Source organism: Gorilla gorilla, chromosome 14 (assembly GCF_029281585.2).
Source record: "Gorilla gorilla gorilla isolate KB3781 chromosome 14, NHGRI_mGorGor1-v2.1_pri, whole genome shotgun sequence".
In the NCBI taxonomy this organism is placed as follows: domain Eukaryota; kingdom Metazoa; phylum Chordata; class Mammalia; order Primates; family Hominidae; genus Gorilla; species Gorilla gorilla.
Genome location: NC_073238.2, coordinates 59,314,602 through 59,333,904, shown reverse-complemented (window position 1 = coordinate 59,333,904; position 19,303 = coordinate 59,314,602). Strand labels below are relative to the sequence as shown.

Below are 19,303 nucleotides of genomic sequence, written 5' to 3'. Positions count from 1 at the left end.
CTGCTCTCCGGTCCCTTATCAGTTCACCATTACATTTGCCTTCAGGCTGTTGAAGGGAGAAACAGAAAAGAGGAGGCTCCCCTCCTTTCCTTCTAAGTGCTACACTCAGAAGTTGAATGCATGTCATTGGCCAGATTCCAGTCACGAGGCCACACCTAGCTGCAAGGAAGGCTGGGAGATGGGGTTTCGGACAAGCAGCCACCCAGCCAAAACATCCATGACTGAGTAAGACAGGAGTTGGCCTTAATCCCCAAATCACACAATAGCCTTATAAGCCTAAGAAGGAGTGGCAGCATGAACTCTGAAAGCATGTAACAGGGAGCCCTGATCCAGCCACAGGGCTTGGGGTGAGGAGGTTTAGGGAACTGACTTTTTCCAGACGAAATGATTTTGAGCGGAGATCTGACAGGTCACTGGATGAAGCAAAGAAGAGGGTTCCAGAAGGAGGAACACTGCACAAAGGCCCCAAAATGGGAAGGACAAGGCATGTTTGAGGAATTGAAAAAAGGCTTAATTTAAGGAGAAGCATAGATGGGGTTTCTTCCCAAGGAATGGAGCCTGGCTAGTGAAAGATATTCCAGCATGAGCCCCAGCTCTCACAGATACCATTTGTTTTCTGTGGCTTGGAAACATCCCACGGTGGTTTGTCTGGCAGCCCAGAGAGAGCTGACATTGGTTTGAGAAGGTCTAATTATTCCTCGTCTAAGACTTGGGTAAATGAGTAAAGTCTTTGTGTGGGTTGCTTTAGAAGAATTTGGCAAAGTTGTGTGCCTCATTTGTGTTATTTATAATTTTAAGAAAGCTTAGGAAACAGTTTTAGCATCTTGTCTATAATATATTGAAATGCAGTGGCTTTGAAAATCATTTGCCTTTTTGAATTAAAGGAACAGATCGGCAATTGAGTAATGGATCCACCCTGGGACGTGGGAGGTGAGAGCAAAAGTAGTTGTTGACTCATCTCCATGTATGTGTGGTAACACATGAAAATCAGTTTCATTACTTTATAGCTTCACCACCTATTAAAGCCCTGTAAAGTGTGAGTCACAGGAAACTTGAGGTACTGGAATTTGAGAGAGCCCAGTATAAAAATTCATGAAATCTTTCTGCACCACTTACTCTACTTTTAGTTATTGCAACTGGGTATTCATTTTTTTTAAATTTTAATGTTCTTCTCCTTCACTTTCCCAAGGACACAACCTGTACTTTAGCTGGCTCCAGGCGTCTGTCTGATTGGAGAAGATGTACATCTGTTATGGGAGGAAAGTCGAGAGAAAGACTGGGTAATTTCGAATTTTTGGCACTCAAAACCAGGATCAGGCAGCTGGCTTTCATCTTGAAGGTGGATTTTGCACTTCAGCATCTTTATCACACCCAGAAACCGGGGCCTGGCTCAGTTTAGGAAAAGGCAGTGCAGCATAGAGAAGATACTCCTAAGGCGAGCTGCCAGAGAAGATGCAGAATGCCCAGTGAATTTTAGATAAACAATGAATAATTTGTTAGAATAAATATGTTCCAAATATTGCATGGAACATAATTACACTAAAAAATTTGCTGTTTATTTAAATATAACTGGGCATCTCGTATTTTTTTTTTTTTTTGATAGGGAGTCTCACTCTGTCGCCCAGGCTAGAGTGCAGTGGCGCGATCTCAGCTCACTGCAGCTTCCATCTCCTGGGTTCAAGCAATTCTCGTGCCTTAGCCTCCCAAGTAGCTGGGACCACAGGTGTGTGCCACCATGCCTGGCTAATTTTTTGTGTTTTTAGTAGAGATGGGGTTTCATCACATTGGCCAGGTTGGTCTCGAACTCCTGAGCTCAAGCAACCTGCCTGCCTTGGCCTCCCGAAGTGCTGGGATTACAGACGTGAGCCACTGTGCCTGACCTGTATTTTTATTTGTAAACCTGGCATTCCCACCCCCCCTTAAGGCTAGGACAGCTAGATAAGTACCACTCTATCTATAGTGGGAAAATAAACCAGGAGGGAAGAGTAGAGTGTGCTAGTCACACTGACAGGCCAACCTTGAAAGCCCCTTTCTCTATTTGAGCAGAACCCATTCCCACTAGAGAATCAGAAAGTACCAGATCTTGCTTTTCCAGCTCCTTGAGCACAACTGAAGGCACATGCCAGTCAGGGACATCTTCCCTAATCCTGATTGATGAGAAATCAGGGGTTTGGAAGAAGCAGGTGCGGTACAGAGCAGATGATGGCAGTGACCGTAGCCGCATTATTGATCCCGTGTTGTCAGTGGTGGAACTTGTGGGGTCCAGCACAGAAGTGTTTCTAAGGCTTTCTTGTGGGCAATTGTTCCTGGCTGCAGAGCCTCAGTGCCTGGCCCTGGGCCTCTCAGGTTCCTGCAAGCCATCCAATATCCTTCTGATAAATTCCTTTGCTCCTTAAGTCCAGCAGCGTCGGTTCTGTTCCTTGCACCTAAAAACTGAGTGATAAATGAAATAAAAGCCTTTTGAGGTGTGAGGAACTGTGGAGAGAACAAGAGGAGTGAGATGGGAAAACAGAGTGGGCAGAAACGTGCCTGGAGAGCAGGTAGTATACAGTAAATCAGGGGAGGATAGGGGCCTTCTTACAGGATGCCCCTGTACCATTCTGCACTCACAGAGCCACTTGGGGAGGTTGCAGCCAGTTTTGATTCATAAGGACCAGTTTCCATGCTGATTGTACGGTGCTTTTACTTTACTGGCTTTTAAGTATTTCGAATGACTCCCGGGTGCACCCATTTCATCTTGGACAGTCTCTGAGAGTTAGTTGTTTAAAGCCTCCCTCGATGCCAGTATGTTACAGATAAAATCTAGAGTTTAGCTGAGGAGATTGACATGGTGGAGGAGAAGTAGTTCCACAGCAAAGAACTGTGCAGTGAACAGCACTCAAGCCAGGGTTGAATGGGAAACACAGACAGACTTCACTGTGTTAGGGGACCCAGTAAGTGTTCATAGTCCAGGCAGCACCCCTGGGCCAGGTCAAGCTAAGTTAGACTAGGATAGCCATGGACTTTCAGCCTCAAATGCCAGCCCTGCCAGGAGCACTCTGGAGGAAAGAGATGCTGCCTATGTTCTTGAAGTCCCCAACTCTTTTTGGCCATCATGAGGTTATAAAAACCATAATCTTCCATGCTCCCTTAGGGAAAGAAGCAGAGGGCAAGGTGGGCATAAGACACACACATGGACATAGGTGACCTACATGGATGGCCAAATTATTGTATTAAATATTTAGTCACTTCTGTGGCCCATGCCTGTAATCTCAATACTTTGGGAGGGTGAAGTGGGAGGATCTCTTGAGGCCAGGAGTTCAAGACCAGCCTACGTCACATAACGAGACCTCTGTCTCTACAAAATTTTAAAGCTAATTAGCTGGGTGTGGTGGCACAAGCCTGTGGTCCAGCTGTTTGGGAGGCTGGGGTGGGAGGATTGATTAAGCCCAGGAGTTTGAGTCTGCAGTGAGCTATGATCAAAACACTGCACTCCGTCCTAGGTGACAGAGCAAGACCCTGTCTCAAAAAAAAAAAAAAAAAGAAAAGAAAAAAATAGTTTACTTTCTGCACACCTGAATAATGACATGTATTAACCTTGGTGACCCTGCTTTCTCCACTTCTGATCCCACATCTTGTGCCCCAGCCATCATTCTCCAGACCCTGCACACGTCGCCTGTGGGGCTCATGAAGCCGATGTTCTCATGTGGAGTTTGGGATAGTGGCTCAGCTGCTGCTGCTTGTAACCTGGGAAAATCAATGGTTTCCAAGGTGCCTCAGCATTGGAGCCTATGTCCTCCTTTTCATTCTGTTCCCTCGCTGTGGAACTCTCTCTTCTACACTTGAAAAAACCCATTAGCCCCTCAAGAGCCAGACCAAATGTCATGACTGAGAAATTTCTTAAGACCTGCCTTCTCTTTCTAGACAGAATTAATTGCAGCCCTCTTTCCCTGCCCTTTGCGTTTGAAGTCTGTGTGGCTGTCTGCCTTGCTGGGCCAGGAGCATATAGAGGACAGAGACCACATGGTTTTAATTGTTCCACCCAGCTTCCGACATTGACCCAGCAAAGAGCTGGGCCCTGACAAATGTCAGCTGAGCTAATTGAATGAGTATCCTCCTTTGTCTTCTCCTATTTACCTACCCAGTCTCATATTGAAATGGCCTTTAATTGTATTTGTCTTTGATCTAAATACTGGTAAGTGTTCATTCCTATCCATTTATTACAGCATTTAGTGTAATAGCTTGTGCGTCATAAGTGTGCACATGGTGGTTGATTTAATTGGATGTCTTGGTTTAATGCCTCCATTCACAGGATGTGACTTTGAAGAGACCTTAGAAATCATCTAGTACTAGCCAGGCATGGTGGCTCACGCCTGTAATCCCAGCACTTTGGGAGGCCGAGGTGGGTGGATCACCTGAGGTCAGGAGTTCGAGACCAGCCTGGCCACCATGTGAAACCCCATCTCTCCTAAAAATACAAAAATTACCTGGGTTTGGCAGCGTGCACCTGTAATTCCAGCTACTCAGGAGGCTGAGGCAGGAGAATTGCTTGAATCCGGGAGGTGGAGGTTGCAGTGAGCCGAGATCACGCCACTGCATTCCAGCCTGGGCAACAGAGTGAGACTCTGTCTCAAAAAAAAAAAAAAAAAAAAAAAGAAGTCATCTAGTGTAACCGCTCACCTGGTCTGTGCATTGATGAGGTCTGTATACCAATGAGTGTACGTCACACACATGAGGATACTATCTCTACTAACTTGGTCTAAGTTACGACATGGTCAGGTCTCTGTTCAGTTACAGAGGCATTTGGTGTGTGCTTTCTGATGTTGATGGTGGTGACGACGATGGAAAGTGTTAGCTGCCAAGGCAGTTTCTCTGCTGTCTCCTTGATAACAATATTAACATCTAATGTTTAGTAAATGTCTACTGTTGTCGAGAAATTTTGTGGGGCACTGATGGGACAAAAAATACAAGGACAACAAATAAGTAGTACTTGTCCTTGAAGAACTAGTAAGTCTAAGAAGGAAAATAGATGAGTCCAACGATTATAATGCAAGCAGAGAATTGTTGGATGAGAGTATGTAAAAGGCACAAGGAAAGCCAGGTCTGTAAGGGAATGGGCGGTGGCAAAGAGGAAGTAGAGAATACGGGGGAGGAGTCTGCCAGATGAACACCCTAGGGAAATGTTCCAGAAAGAAGGAATGGATGTGCCAAGTGGGGAGGTGTGAAAGACATGATTGGGGCCATTCCATCTGGCCCAGTACTGTAGCCACGGTGCTAGAAAGGCAGGGGTTAGGGAGGTGGCCAGACAACTGGTGAGGCTGGAGAGAGAGATGGGAGTCAGGTCATATGCAAAGGAATTGGTTTCATTATGTCGGCATTAGGGATCTTTTGGTTTTGTGGAATGGAGTGAGATGCATATTAGAAAGATCTCACTGGTATCCTTACGGTTGAGGCTTAAGGAGAAGGGAGACTGGTGAGGTGATTTTAATATTTTAGGAGAGAAAGGATGACTAAGGCAGTAGTGGAGGGGTCAGGTCAAGGAACAGAAAGCTATACATGAGGGCTCATGGAGATGCCTGTCAGAGGGATGAAGGACTGGAGAATGACTTCAGATATTGTGACTTGGGCTTCTGGGTGGATGCAGTGTTGAGTTGAGGATGGGGAGTCCACAGATCACGCAGCTGAGATAGTCAATTGCCATTTTTATCCATTGATGTGAATTCAGAATGGAAGCTTAGTTGAAGATACAGACATGATACTGACAGTGCCCAGAGAGAGGAAGAGCAGGTTAAGGGTCCAGAGTAAGGGTCCCAAAGTAAGGAATAGGCCATGAGGGAGGAGCCAGTAAAGGAGACAGAGAAGGAAAATCCAGAGTGGAAGCACAGAAGAAGGTCAGGCCAAGGGAGGCGAAGGTTTTAAAGGGGAGAAAGTGATCAATAGAGTCAAATGCTGCAGAGAGAAGTGGGACTGAGACTTTTAAAAAGCCATTTATCATGAACCCAGGAGGCGGAGCTTGCAGTGAGCTGAGATCGCGCCACTGCACTCCAGCCTGGGTGACAGAGCGAGACTCCATCTCAAAAAAAAAAAAAAAAAAAAATTAAAATTAAAAATAAAAATAAATAAATAAAAAGCCATTTATTTTAGCAACCTTGGGGGCCACCGGGAGAGCAACTGCAGTAAAGTGAGGAAACCAGACCTCAGAGGGTGCAGCACCCATGGGAGATGAAGGGGTGGAGACAAGCATAGACAACTCGAGCTAGGAACTTGACTGTGGAGAGGAGAGAGGATAACAAGCAGAGAGACTCAAGTGGTGTTGAAAAAAGTAAGGTAGGGGCTGGGCGTGGTGGCTCATGCCTGTAATCCCAGCACTTTGGGAGGCCGAGGTGGGCAGATCACTTGAGGTCAGGTGTTCGAGACCAGCCTGCGCCACACGGTGAAACCCTGTCTCTACTAAAAATACAAAAATTAGCCAGTCATGGTGGCGGGTGCCTGTAATCCTAGCTACTTGGGGGAGGCTGAGGCATGAGAATCGCTTGAACTCGGGAAGCAGAAGTAGCAGTGAGCTGCACTCCAGCCTGAGCGACAGAGTGAGACTGTCTCAAAATAAATAAGTTAATAAATAAATAAAATAAAATAAAATAAAATAAAATAAAATAAAAAAGTAAGGTAGGACATTTCAGCCAAGTTCAAGAATGGGGAAAAATATATAAGGCAGGATGGGCTTGCACCTGCTGACATACTGAGAGGAAGGTGCCAAGTGAGAGGAAGGATTGGGGATCAGAAACAAAGGGGTAACTGAGGGAGCAAGGAACTTGAGATTGGGGTGGGAAGATTAGAGGAAGGCTGGTTTTTTCTTCTGAAACATGGACTAGGGGCTGATGAAGATGCGGGTTAGTGCAGGCAGATGTTGGCGTTGAACAGGAGACATCTGAGGGAGTTCATTCATATCCATTGGACTCTTTATTCACAGTGAACATTATCACTGGAGAAAGCCTGACTACTGAACAGTGGCTGAAAGGGCAGACTTTGGAGGCACTACTAGGGTTCAAATGCTTTTTCTGCCATTCTGTAGCTTATGACCTTGGGAAATTTCCCTAACACCTTGTGCCTCAGTTTTCTCATCTGTATAATGGAGATGACAATAATCCTCAATGGACTGTGGTAAGAATTAAATGAGTTAAAATATGTGAAGTGCTTAGAACAGTGTCTGGTATATAATAAGCCTCATATAACAACTGCAGTTGTCATCATTGTCTCCATCATTTTCTGCTGAGACAGATGGTTGTTTGTTTGTTTGTTGTTTTGAGATAGGATCTCACTCTGTCACCCAGGCTGGAGTGCAGAGGTGCAGTCTTCGCTCACTGCAACCTCCACCTTCCAGGCCCAAGTGCTCCTCCCACCTCAGCCTCCTGAGTAGCTGGGATTACAGGCACACTCAGCTAATTTTAAAATTTGTTTTGTAGAGATGGGTTCTCACTAGGTCTCACCCAGGCCGTCCTCAAATTCCTAGGCTCAAGTGATCCTCCCACCTTGGCCCCCCAAAGTGCTGGGATTACACACGTGAGCCACCATGCTCGGCTGGTTTTGAATGCATTGTTGGGAGTTGTAAACGTTTAGACCACCTGTTGAGTAAAATAGGAGAAAGGGCTAAGAACATGAAAGACTGCTGAGTGATATCGGGAAGTAAAGATAAAACCAGCAGATAAAACTTGGTAGCAGTTTAAAGTTTCACAGTTGAGTGAAGTTGTCACTGAATAACCTAAAGAGGTTGGTTTTATTTCCCCTTTATAGATGAGGAAACTTGAGGCTTAGGAAGGTTTAATAGCTTGTCTAGGGTGACACACGGGTAAGTGGCAGGCACAGGTGATTTGACACTGCACTCTACCTTTTCACCACACTGGTGTTCAAAACACACAACGAAGCAGCTCCCCTGACAAACTGTCATCAAGGCCTTTGAACCTGTGGTTGCTGGAGGAGTGATGGGGTTGTAATGCACACAGGGAAAGAAGAAACGAAATGGGACGGAGAGAATGGTCTGACTTTGTGAAGGACTTCTATGACATTGGAATAATGAACATTTCCTTCAAAATGAAAGAAGTCTAGTTCTCATCTCACTTACTGAAAGCACAAACCCAAATTCTGACAGATTCTGGTAAAGAAGCCTTTGATAAATGGACCCTTTTATTCAGGATTTGCCTGGGCATTAAAACTGCTAGGACAGACAATGTATATGAACTGGGATATATACAGATAATGTATATATCTGTATATACACCATATTATATAATGTATACGATGGGATCCAGTAGTGCCCAGCACACCAAGGTGATTACAAGGCCATTAGCATGTGTCTGCTGAATGAATGACTGATTAAGTCATGACTCTGGAGGTGTGGTAAGAGGGTTGAGGAGAAAGATGTGGAGGATCCTTCATAAATTAGTCTAACATAGGAAGCCCTACGAAAAGGCCTTCTCTCGAACATTTTAAAGCATTGGCAGTACCCAGAAATTACGTAAATGTCTGTAAAACACTCACCTAAACAATTGACATCACTTGACCACATTAACTAGGGCTAACAGTCCGTCTAATTGCCACATCCCCACCAGCTTCTAGATGGTAATGGCCCAGCCGGTTTCAATGGGTCTCCATGGTTACACTCATGCTCTGGTTTCCATGGTTACATTTCCAGGTCTCTCATAGGAGTTAGATATATATTTGAAATTTAAAAGGATTTTTTTCTTTCTTGTCAGCCTACACAGAAATCTAGGGTTCAGAGGTCCACGATGAAAGTTTCAGTGACCTCTTGGGAGGTTACCAAGGAGGAAATGGTAATATTTGTGACAGCTGTGATCTATCATGGAATAAGGAAGAGAGCGCTCAACTGGGAAATACTGTGGAGCTAGAATGATAACCCAATATTTTATGAGCCTTAGTGTTTTGCTTAATTAGAGGAGGCAGAAAAACTGGACTGAGAAAAGAATACCCTATTGTTTGGATACATGGCTCCCAGCGCTAGGAGTAGGATGTTGTCCAGAGGTGGGGGTGGGGGGCTTTCTATTGAAGTCCCTTTAAAATGATCATTTCTTTACCATAACAGTGTTGTGGCCTCCCTGCACTCATTCCTCCCTCAGTCCTCATTCAAATCATCTTTCTTGGCTTACTCGGCTAAAGCAGGCATCTGCTACAAGGTACCAGCCTGGGCAAGACTTAGGTGGCTCCGGCTTTTCTCGGCGGAGGGAGACAGGTGGAACTCTAGTGCCTCCTTGTGGAATCTCTAACATTTCCAGGTCTACCTCACCTAGAAAAGAACTCAAGTTTGTACTGTTAGGATTTAAGACTTTCTCCATTTCTTTTAATGTATCCATCCCTCCCTCCCTCCTACAAAGTTCACCGAGTATCTATTATATTTCAGCTAGGCCCTAGAAATAATACTAATACAAAAGATAGGATATTGCCTTCACGCAGTTCATAATCCGTTGCGAAACAAGTAAACAGCGCATAACAGTCCCAAGAGCTAATGGGAGAATGACAGTGGGGTGACCTACTGGCTGGGAAAGCTGTGTAAGCTATCGAGCTAGGGGCCTTTTTTTTTTTTTTTTTTTTTTCAGACGGAGTCTCGCTCTGTCGCCCAGGCTGGAGTGCAGTCGCGGGATCTCGGCTCACTGCAAGCTCCGCCTCCCGGGTTCACGCCATTCTCTTGCCTCAGCCTTCCTAATAGCTGGGACTACAGGCGCGCGCCCGCCACCACGCCTGGCTATTTTTTTATATTTTTAGTAGAGTCGGGGTTTCACCGTGTTAGCCAGGATGGTCTCGATCTCCTGACCTCGTGATCTGCCCGCCTCGGCCTCCCAAAGTGCTAGGATTACAGGCATGAGCCACCGCGCCCGGCGCTAGAGAACATTTTTGAGCTGGGTGTTCAAGGATTCTGTCCCTCAAGGTTGAAAGATGAAATAATGCGATGTTTTATCAGTAGGGGGACTTTGTCATCAAAATAAACCAGAGAATAACATGTAGTAATTCCTGTCTTCATTTGAGTTCATATGCTTGCTACCTTCCAAACAGCTCTTCAGGCAGAAGCAGGTACACAGACAGTGCTGGCGGAAAAACCTGAGAAGCAGCTATCAGTATTAGACCACATACGAAAGCCTCTTCGGGACATTTGCAAGCATCCAGAGCAGAGGTGGTAGGCACCTCCTTGCAGGAACAGGCTCTTCCCTGGGCAGGGGGAGGGAGGGAAGGGGTGTGAGGAGGGTGGCAGAAATGAATGACTTTAAGTAGGTGAGTAATGTCATCAAATTTGAATTTTACAGATTTGTTTCTATGGCATTACGTTCTTAACCAAGTTCCAGAATGACTCTCCGGCCCTGGATTGGGCGACTTCGTTGTCTGTGCTTCTGATTCATAGAAAGAGGGAATATTAGGGGAAGAGGTTGGTATATGACAGCTACACTTACTGGTTTCTTGTGCCTTCTCCCAGAGATATTCTTTGCTTCTATAGGCAGATTTTGATTTAAAGCAAATATTGAATTATCCTTTGGTCCTGCTGTGTGTGTTTGAAGTGCTCGCGGATCATCCAAGTGGAGAGAGCACCGAGTAGGCCCTCCTTACTTTTTTTTTTGGTAACACATGATTCTACACTTCAGTATTCTTATTATATCTTGGAGATGGATATATAGAACTGACTCATTCTTTTAAATAGCAGTGTAGAATAGAGGTAGAATGGAGGTAACAATGTATTTAACCAGGCCTCTTTTAATGGGCTTTAAAAGGCCACACCACCGGGTGTGGTGGCTCACGCCTGTAATCCTAGCACTTTGGGAGGCCAAGATGGGCAGATCACGAGGTCAGGAGTTCAAGACCAGCCTGGCCAATGTGGTAAAACCCCGTCTCTACTAAAAATACAAAAATTAGCTGGGCGCAGTGGTGCGTGCCTGTAGCCCCAGCTACTCAGGCGGCTGAGACAGGAGAATTGCTTGAACCTGGGAGGCAGAGGTTGTGGTGAGCTGAGATCGCGCCACTGTAGGGAGACAGAGCGAGACTCCATCTAAAAAAGAAAAAAAACAAAAAAGCCACACTAATTTATATTTGACCAGCAATGCACGAGAGAGCCAATTTCCCACCACCTGCTTTTGTGAATCGTGTTCAGATTCTTTGCCCATTTATCTATTAGCTTGCTGCTTCTTTTTTATTTTCTTATTTTTATCAGCTGTTTAAGTGCTAAGAACTTAGGCTTTTGTCTGTGATGTGAGTTGCAAATATTCATGTCTTTTGATTATGCTTTCTATGCAGAATTTTTCTTTAATATATACCAATTTATCAATGTTTTATTTTTAAATTTATTTTTATTTTTTGAGACGGAGTTTTGCTCTTGTTGCCCAGGCTGGAATGCAATGGTGTGATCTTGGCTCACTGCAACCTCTGCCTCCTGGGTTCAAGCGATTCTCCTGCCTCAGCCTCCTGAGTAGCTGGGATTACAGGCACACACCACCATGCCCAGCTAATTTTGTATTTTTAGTAAAGATGGGGTTTCTCCATGTTGGTCAGGCTGGTCTCGAACTCCTGACCTCAGGTTATCCACCTACCTGGGTCTCCCGAAGTGCTGGGATTACAGGCACGAGCCACCCTGACTCGCGAGCCACCCTGCCCGGACTATCAATGTTTTATTTTAGGGCTTCTGGATGTTATGTTATTCTTAGAAAGTTCTTGCCAATTTCAACATTACCAAAAAGACTTTTATTTTGTATCATATATATATATGATACAGTTGCAGTGGCTCCACCTGTAAACCCAGCAGTTTGGGAGGCCAATGCAGGTGGATCACTTGAGGTCAGGAGTTCGAGACCAGCCTGGGCAACATGGTGAAACTCTGTCTCTACTAAAAATACAAACATTAGCCAGATGTGGTGGCGTGTGCCTGTAATTCCAACTACTGGTGAGGCTGAAGCAGGAGAATTGCTTAAACCCGGGAGGCGGAGGTTGCAGTGAGTTGATGTGGCGCCACTGCACTCCAGCCTGGGAAACAGAGCGAGACTCTGCCCCAGGGGAAAGAAAGGTTTAATCTATCTGGAGTTTATTTTGATTTACAGAGATCTAATGTATTTTTTTCCCCCACATGTCTACCCAGTAGTCTCAACACCATTTATTGAGTAATCTATTTTTTTCCCACTGATTTGAAATGCTATCTTTATATATATGTCTGTTTCAGAATTTTCTATGGCAGATGAGTTTTTTGTTTGTTTGTTTGTTTGTTTTTGGGTGGAGTTTTGCTCTTTTTGCCCAGACTAGAGTGCGATGGTGTGATCTTGGCTCACTGCAACCTCTACCTCCTGGATTCAAGTGATTCTCGTGCCTCAGCCTCCTGAATAGCTGCGATACAGGCGCCCACCACCACGCCTGGCTAATTTTGTATTTTTAGTAGAGATGGTGTTTCACCATGTTGGTCAGGCTGGTGTTGAACTCCTGACCTTAGGTGATCCGCTCGCCTCTGCCTCCCAAAGTACTGGGATTACAGGCATGAGCCACTGTGCCTGGCCAGCAGATGAGCTTTAAGTCCATCTAACCTTGTCTTTGAAGGAAGGTTCATTGTTCCTGTTGTTTTGTTTTTGAATGTGGGAAAGCCTTGAGCATGTTTGTATGTGGGGGGAGAAGAGCAAGTGGTCAGCGAGAGGTGCAGAGGAGACCCAGATGGGACCGTGAAGGGAAGATGGGTTATGACAATTAGTGACAGATCCAAAGAGCTGACAGCTGTGCCTACCTCAGCAAGGGAGGAGGTAGGAGCTCTGCATTTTTCCAGGCGTTTTTGGTATAATGTGAGGTAGCATCCCTTCCAGCTCACAAAGCCCTCTCTCCCAGTTTGTCAGTCCCCTCCTGGGCTGTCTTCTTCACTACCTGCTCTGGAATTTGTGTTAATCACTTCAGTGTTCCTAATGGGCATTCTATTCTCTTAAGTTCCCAGCCTGGATCAATGCTGCAATTCACCTTGGCACAGTTGTGCTGACAGACATGTCACACTACAGTTTCTAACCCAGGCCAGGAACTTTAGCTCTGTCGTCTGCTTGTCTTTGTTTTGGTCACTCTCACTTGGGCTGCAGTGTTTATTCCAAACCTTTAAGCACCCCGTGTCCCCCCAATTCCTTACTGTCAGCAAATGACCTGTCTTACCCGGGTAGAATGCAGGCTCTCCGCCTGGTGTCTGTGGTTGGGATTCAGCAGGTTGAGAAACTGAAATTATATGTTAAAATTTGGGTAATGTTCTTTTTTTTTGAGACAGGATCTTGCTCTGTTGTCCAGGCTGGAGTGCAGTAGCGTGATCTTGGCTCACTGCAGCCTCTGCTTCTGGGTCTCAAGTGATCCTTTCACCTCAGCTTCCCAAGTACCTGGGACCACAGGCATGCGCCACCACCCTCAGGTAATTTTATTTTATTTTTTATTTTTGTACAGATGAGGTCTCACTATATTGCCCAGGCTGGTCTCGAACTCCCAGGCTCAAGTGATCCTCCTGTCTTGGCCTCCCAAAGTGCTGGGATTATAGGCGTGAACCATGACTCCCGGCCTAATGTGCCTTTTTGAGAGAAAAACATCGGTAGTTTTCATCAGATTGTCAACATCCTGAAAGGTTGAAAACCTCTATTCCAACAAATTGAATATGCCAGGTCTGATCTCCCTTAACCTTCTGGCCCTCTACCTCCAAGCTTATCACTGCCCATAACCATCTTTATCTGCTCTTCTCTAGGTTTGGAGGAGGTTGGGCCCCTCTCCCTGTTTATTCTGGGCCAACCCACTATACATCATCCTGTAACTCTAGCCTTCCTGTTGGATCTGTTTTCTCTCTTAGTTACTCCAGCTCTCCCCTTCCATTGCTTCTTCTTTTCAAACTGGCTTCTCTCACTCCTGAATGTACACATAACAACAGCAGCAACAACACCCACAGGCCACTTTGTATTCCTCTCTCGTTCTGTCTGTTTTCAGCTCATCTCTAGCCATTCCTAGTGCCTCCCCTCTGTGACCTCAATCAGTGTCCTGCGCATATCTCTGTTCTCTGCTCACCACATTGCATAATTAGAGCTATTTCTGTGTCTCTGTCTCTCCCATTGGACTGTGAAGCTGATGACCATGTCTTTTATATTTATCTCCAGACCAGTCTCACACATTGTGGAAGCTCGATAAATATTTGTAGACAAGAACTACTAATCAATTCAGTTGTTCTTCTCTAGATCTTCTTTTCTTACCATGTTTTTTCTTGAGGTATCAAAACTAGAATAAGAAACAGGTTTTTGTTTTTGTTTTTTGAGACGGAGTCTCGTTCTGTTGCCCAGGCTGGAATGCAATGACACGATCTCAGCTCACTGCAACCTCTGCCTCCTGGGTTCAAGTGATTCTCATGCCTCAGCCTCCTAAGTAGCTGGGATTACAGGCGTGAGCCACCATGCCCAGCTAATTTTGTATTTTAGTAGAGATGAGGGTTTCACCATGTTGGCTAGACTGGTCTCAAACTCCTGACCTCAGGCGATCCACCCACCTTGGCCTCCCAAGGTGCTGGGATTACAGGTGTGAGCCACTGCATCCAGCCAAGAAACAGTTTTCTAGGTAGATCCACCATAGGTTTGTCCAAGTGTAGCACTTTTTTTTTCTTTTGTATTTCTTTTCTCTCTTCTGTTATCCAATATTCTACTAGCTTTTTTTTTGGCTATAGCTACACCCCCCCTCCTTTTTTTTGCATTATTACTGAGAACTCAAAGCTCACACTCTAATAGGTATAATTTGTATTATTAAATGCCTAAATTAATGTCATTATTGCTCACACTGAAGTTCAACTGCTTACTAGGCAGTATAAACAAAGCTCATTTAGGGATATTTACCTATGTAAGAAAAAAAATACCTTCCCTTTTTTTTTTTGAGACAGAGTCTTGCTCTGTCACCCAGGCTGGAGTGCAGTGGCGTGATCTTGGCTCACTGCAACCTCCGCCTCCCGGGTTCAAGTGATCCTCCTGCCTCATCCTCCCGAGTAGCTGGGACTACAGGCACGTGTCACCATGTTTGGCTAATTTTTGTATTTTTGGTAGAGATGGGGTTTTGCCATGTTGGCCAGGCTGGTCTTGGACTCCTGACCTCAAGTCATCCCCCTGTCTCTGTCTCCCAAAGTGCTGGGATTACAGGTGGGAGCCACCATGCCTGCCCTTCTATTCTCTTTAGAATAATACATTTACAAGTTATCTAATGGCCATGTATGGGAGGCCAGCAGGATTATAGCATCACATTTGATTGCTAATTATAAACAACCATTTATTAAATACCTACCTCTCTACAATGCTTTAAGAATTCCTTTTCGAACTACTCTATGTCGGGCTTTTTACTGATTGTAGTTTCTTTCTTCTTCTTTATGTTTTTACCTACCCAGAATACATTATCTTCTTTTGGTAACAATACCTCCAGTTTCCTTTAGGGAAACATTATGGTGCACAGAGGCTAGAGAACTGCAGAGCAAGCTGAGGAATCCAGTGGCCTACCAGTGCCCTCAACCAATGATAATGGTTAGCTGGGAGCAGCTAACTCTAGACCCCTTGAGCTTGAAGTGACGGCGAATCTGGTTTTGACTTTGGCTAACCTCTCTCCAAGCCTCCTGTCATTGGACATCTCATATCCAAGAGACACGATTAATTGGCAGAGTTAAGCAGGCTTCCTTGCTATTGATTGGGTTGGAGCTGGTAATCCTTCATATTTTTTTCATTTCCCTTTCTTCTTTTTTTTTTAGATGGAAAGGCTAAATAAATCATTTTGAATTGTACTGTGATTTATAAATTGCAGCAGAATGTGGTGAATAAACTGTGACAGCTCATTTCTCATCTACCTTGTTTGTGCTAAATGTACTTCTTGATGTCAGAGGATGTGATGGAAGCAAATCAGGAGGGAGGAGCAGGCATTTTAGAAATAATGCCATCTTACTGGGTGGCATCCACCCTGGCTGAGTCATCTCTGAAGCATGTCAATGTGTGCATGTGCCCCACCCCTCTGCACATGAGAATTCATAACCATGAGACAGGACTAGCAGATATCTAATGAAAAAGGGGTTCACAATGGCCAGATGCTAACATTGGTAAACCTGAGATGAATGGACAGGTTAGGTGGGTGAGACCCCAGTTTGGTAAACACAATGTTGGTATTCTCATTAGAAAACTGGTGGGAATCAAAGGTGAGACGGAGCCATAGCATCAGATGTTTTTGCCTTTATAGTATGTGTAATCTTTGTTTCCAATGATAACATTTCCACTTTCTTTTAGGGAACTACCCTGCCAAGTTTTTGTTCTAGGTGTTTTAGATAGAGTTTAACCCACCCTTTGACTCCATGGGTAGAGACAGGAACTAGCCTGGGCTATTGGGTGTTTTATCTCCTGTCCATGTGATTCATTTAGGGTGAACAAGTGACCAAAGATGAGCCAATCAGCATCAGTTCTTGGACTTTGGCAGGAAAGAGCAGCTTTCTTTTCACTGGTTGGTTAAACTGGCAGAATGTCACTTTAGATATGCTGCTATCAAGCTTGTCACTGTCTAGGAATCCCACCTGAGGATGAAATCCACACAAAGGAAGGCAGGCTGAGGAAGAGAGACAGAATCCTGTGACACATTTTGTGCACCCAGATCCAGTTGTGCCTAAAGCCAGGGCTACAGTCTGGACTTTTCATGAGTGAATAAATCCTTATCTATCTTCTTTTTTCTTTTTCTTTTTGCTTCTTTTTTTTCCTTTTAACTTGTTTTTGTTTTTTATTATTTTTATTTTTTAAAAAAATCTTTTATTTTTAATTAGTTTTTTGAGAAGGGGTCTCACTCTGTCACCCAGGCTGGAGTCCAGTAGCGTCAACATGGCTCACTGCAGCCTCAACTTCCCGTCTCAGTCTCCCAAGTAGCTGAGATTACAGGCTCACACCACCATGTCCAGCTAATATTTGTTTTTTTGTTTTTTTTTTTGAGATGGAGTCTCACTCTGTTGCCCAGGCTGGAGTGCAGTGGCGCAATCTTGGCTCACTGCAAGCTCCGCCTCCCCGGTTCAAGTGATTCTCCTGCTCAGCCTCCCAAGTAGCTGGGACTACAGGCACCTGCTACCACACCCGGCTAATTTTTTGTATTTTTAGTGGAGACAGGGTTTGACCGAGCCAGGATGGTCTCAATCTCCTGACCTCGTGATCTGCCCACCTCGGCCTCCCAAAGTGTTGGGATTACAGGCGTGAACCACCGCACCCGGCGCCCAGCTAATTTTTAAAATTTTTTGTACAGACGTGGTCTCCTATGTTGCTAAGGCTGGTCTTGAACTCCTGGCCTCAAGCAGTCCTCCTGCCTTGGCCTCCCAAAGTGCCGGAATTACAGGTGTGAGCCACTGTGCCTGGCCACGAGTGAATAAGCTATCTTTTTTTGATTAAGCCAATTTCAGTTGAGTTGCTATCACTTACTGCAAGGAGTCCCAATACAGGAATCTTCTGAGGTTGTAAGAAATAAGTGAGCCTGTTTACCAGAGTTGTCTGAGTGCATCTAATAGCCAGGGGGCTACAATAACAACACCATCATTTATTGCTGGATTTTGTGCTAATTATTTAAATATGTCATCTCATGTAATCCTGGTAACATCTTGTGAGTTATTATTGCCCATTTAAGAGACAAATAAATTACAGCTGAAATAGGTTAAGAACCTCTCTCAGGTTTACAAAGCTAGTGTTTACATAGGAATTGACTGCAGGCTGCTGTCTCCAAAGTTTATACCATGGTTAACTGGCATGGTATAACTTCCATATGTTAGTCAGGGCTTAGTTGCAAACAAAGTAGTATACTCTGATTAGTTTAAGCTGACCAGAAGTTATATAAGCAGGAATATATCCACCCACACTGCAATGCTCCTCTAGAGAAGCCCCAGTCTCACAGCCACAGCAGTTGACACCACTGATGCTTGGGACTGGGTGCCAGACATGCCGCCTCTGCTGCTGTTGAAGATCAGTCCGTGTCCACTAACATGCCCATCAGAAGACGATTCTGGGAATGCCAACTTCTTCCTTTATCTCTTGGAATACCAACTGCACGTGGGTGCATCTGATTGGCAGAGGCCAGGCCACATACTTGTGCTCTAGCAGCAAGGGAGCCTAGGAAAATGAGTTTTGCCTTCTATCTTTTGAATCAAGAGGCTCAGTGGCCACAATCTGACAACCATCCAACATCTTTGATTCTAGAAATCTTAATCTTGATTCTATTAATCTTAATGTGAGACTCTAAACTGTGGTTTGACTGCAAACATTTTAAGCTTTAAGAACCTCTAGAAATGTCATGTTCAGACCAAACCAAGTTGGAGTCTCATACTTCAGGGTACACAGAATCACCTGGGCAGCTTGCCCAAAATAGACGGCCCAACCATCTATTGGGCCCAACCCCAAACCTATAGATGGAATCAAAACTTCTGATTGGCTGGGCATGGTGGCTCACACCTGTAATTCCAGCACTTTGGGAGGCTGAGGTGGGCAGATCACTTAAGACCAGGAGTTTGAGACCAGCCTGGCAAACATGGTGAAACCCCCGTCTTTACTCACAAACAATAGCCTGGTGTGGTGGTGCATGCCTGTAGTCCCAGCTACTCAGGAGGCTGAGGCAGGAGAATCGCTTGAGCCTGGGAGGCAGAAGTTGCAGTGAGCCAAGATGTGCACCACTGCACTCCAGTCTGGGCAACAGAATGAGACTCTGTCTCCAAAAAGCAAAACAAAACAAAATCCTCTGGAAGGTTAGGGCATCTATGTTTGTAATAAGCTCCCAGGGGATTCTGATTCACATCAAAGTTGGAAAGACATCGATTTTGCTGACTAAATTGGTCATCATTTTTGTTCAACTATCACCTTCCATTCACCTAAGCCTAGATATTACTCAGTTCTTGTAAATACTCAATAAAGATGCAGCCCCACTGTGTGTTCACATATGCTCACTGGAAAGACTATAAATGTGATTTTAAAAAGCTCTTTATGATTTGCTGGTAGAAAGAAATATTCTGAAACCATCTTTTCATGTCATTTTCTTAGAGGCAACACAGTATAATGGATTGATTAACATCTTACAAACTGACAGGTTAAAAGATAGTTTTAAATCTTTATTGATAAACTGTCATTTGACTGCAAGCATTTTAAACTTTAAGAATCTCTGTTTTCAAATATGACAATTTTATTAAGCAATATACAAGGCTGTTAGGGAAAAACACTAATTTAAATTCAGTTAAAATGAAGACTAAAGAATAACCACAATTTCTAGATTTATTTGCTGGTCAATATTAAGTTAATTATGTCTGTATCTGTTATAAAAATTA

At 44.5% G+C, this 19,303-nt stretch overlaps 1 long non-coding RNA gene across 2 annotated transcripts; it reads right to left on the bottom strand.

The window, feature by feature from the left end:
• Positions 1 to 1,192: 1,192 nt before the first annotated feature.
• On the bottom strand, positions 1,193 to 9,224 carry LOC109029468 (uncharacterized). 2 transcript variants are annotated; one of them, XR_002008560.4, is made up of 3 exons: positions 9,069 to 9,224; positions 2,078 to 2,433; positions 1,193 to 1,440 (listed from the first exon to the last, which is right to left on the bottom strand). It is a non-coding gene; the product is annotated as an uncharacterized lncRNA (long non-coding RNA). The 2 variants fall into 2 exon arrangements; XR_002008559.4 differs by lacking the exon at positions 9,069 to 9,224 and adding an exon at positions 8,515 to 8,621 and having other exon boundaries at positions 1,194 to 1,440.
• Between the last annotated feature and the right edge of the window lie 10,079 nt (positions 9,225 to 19,303).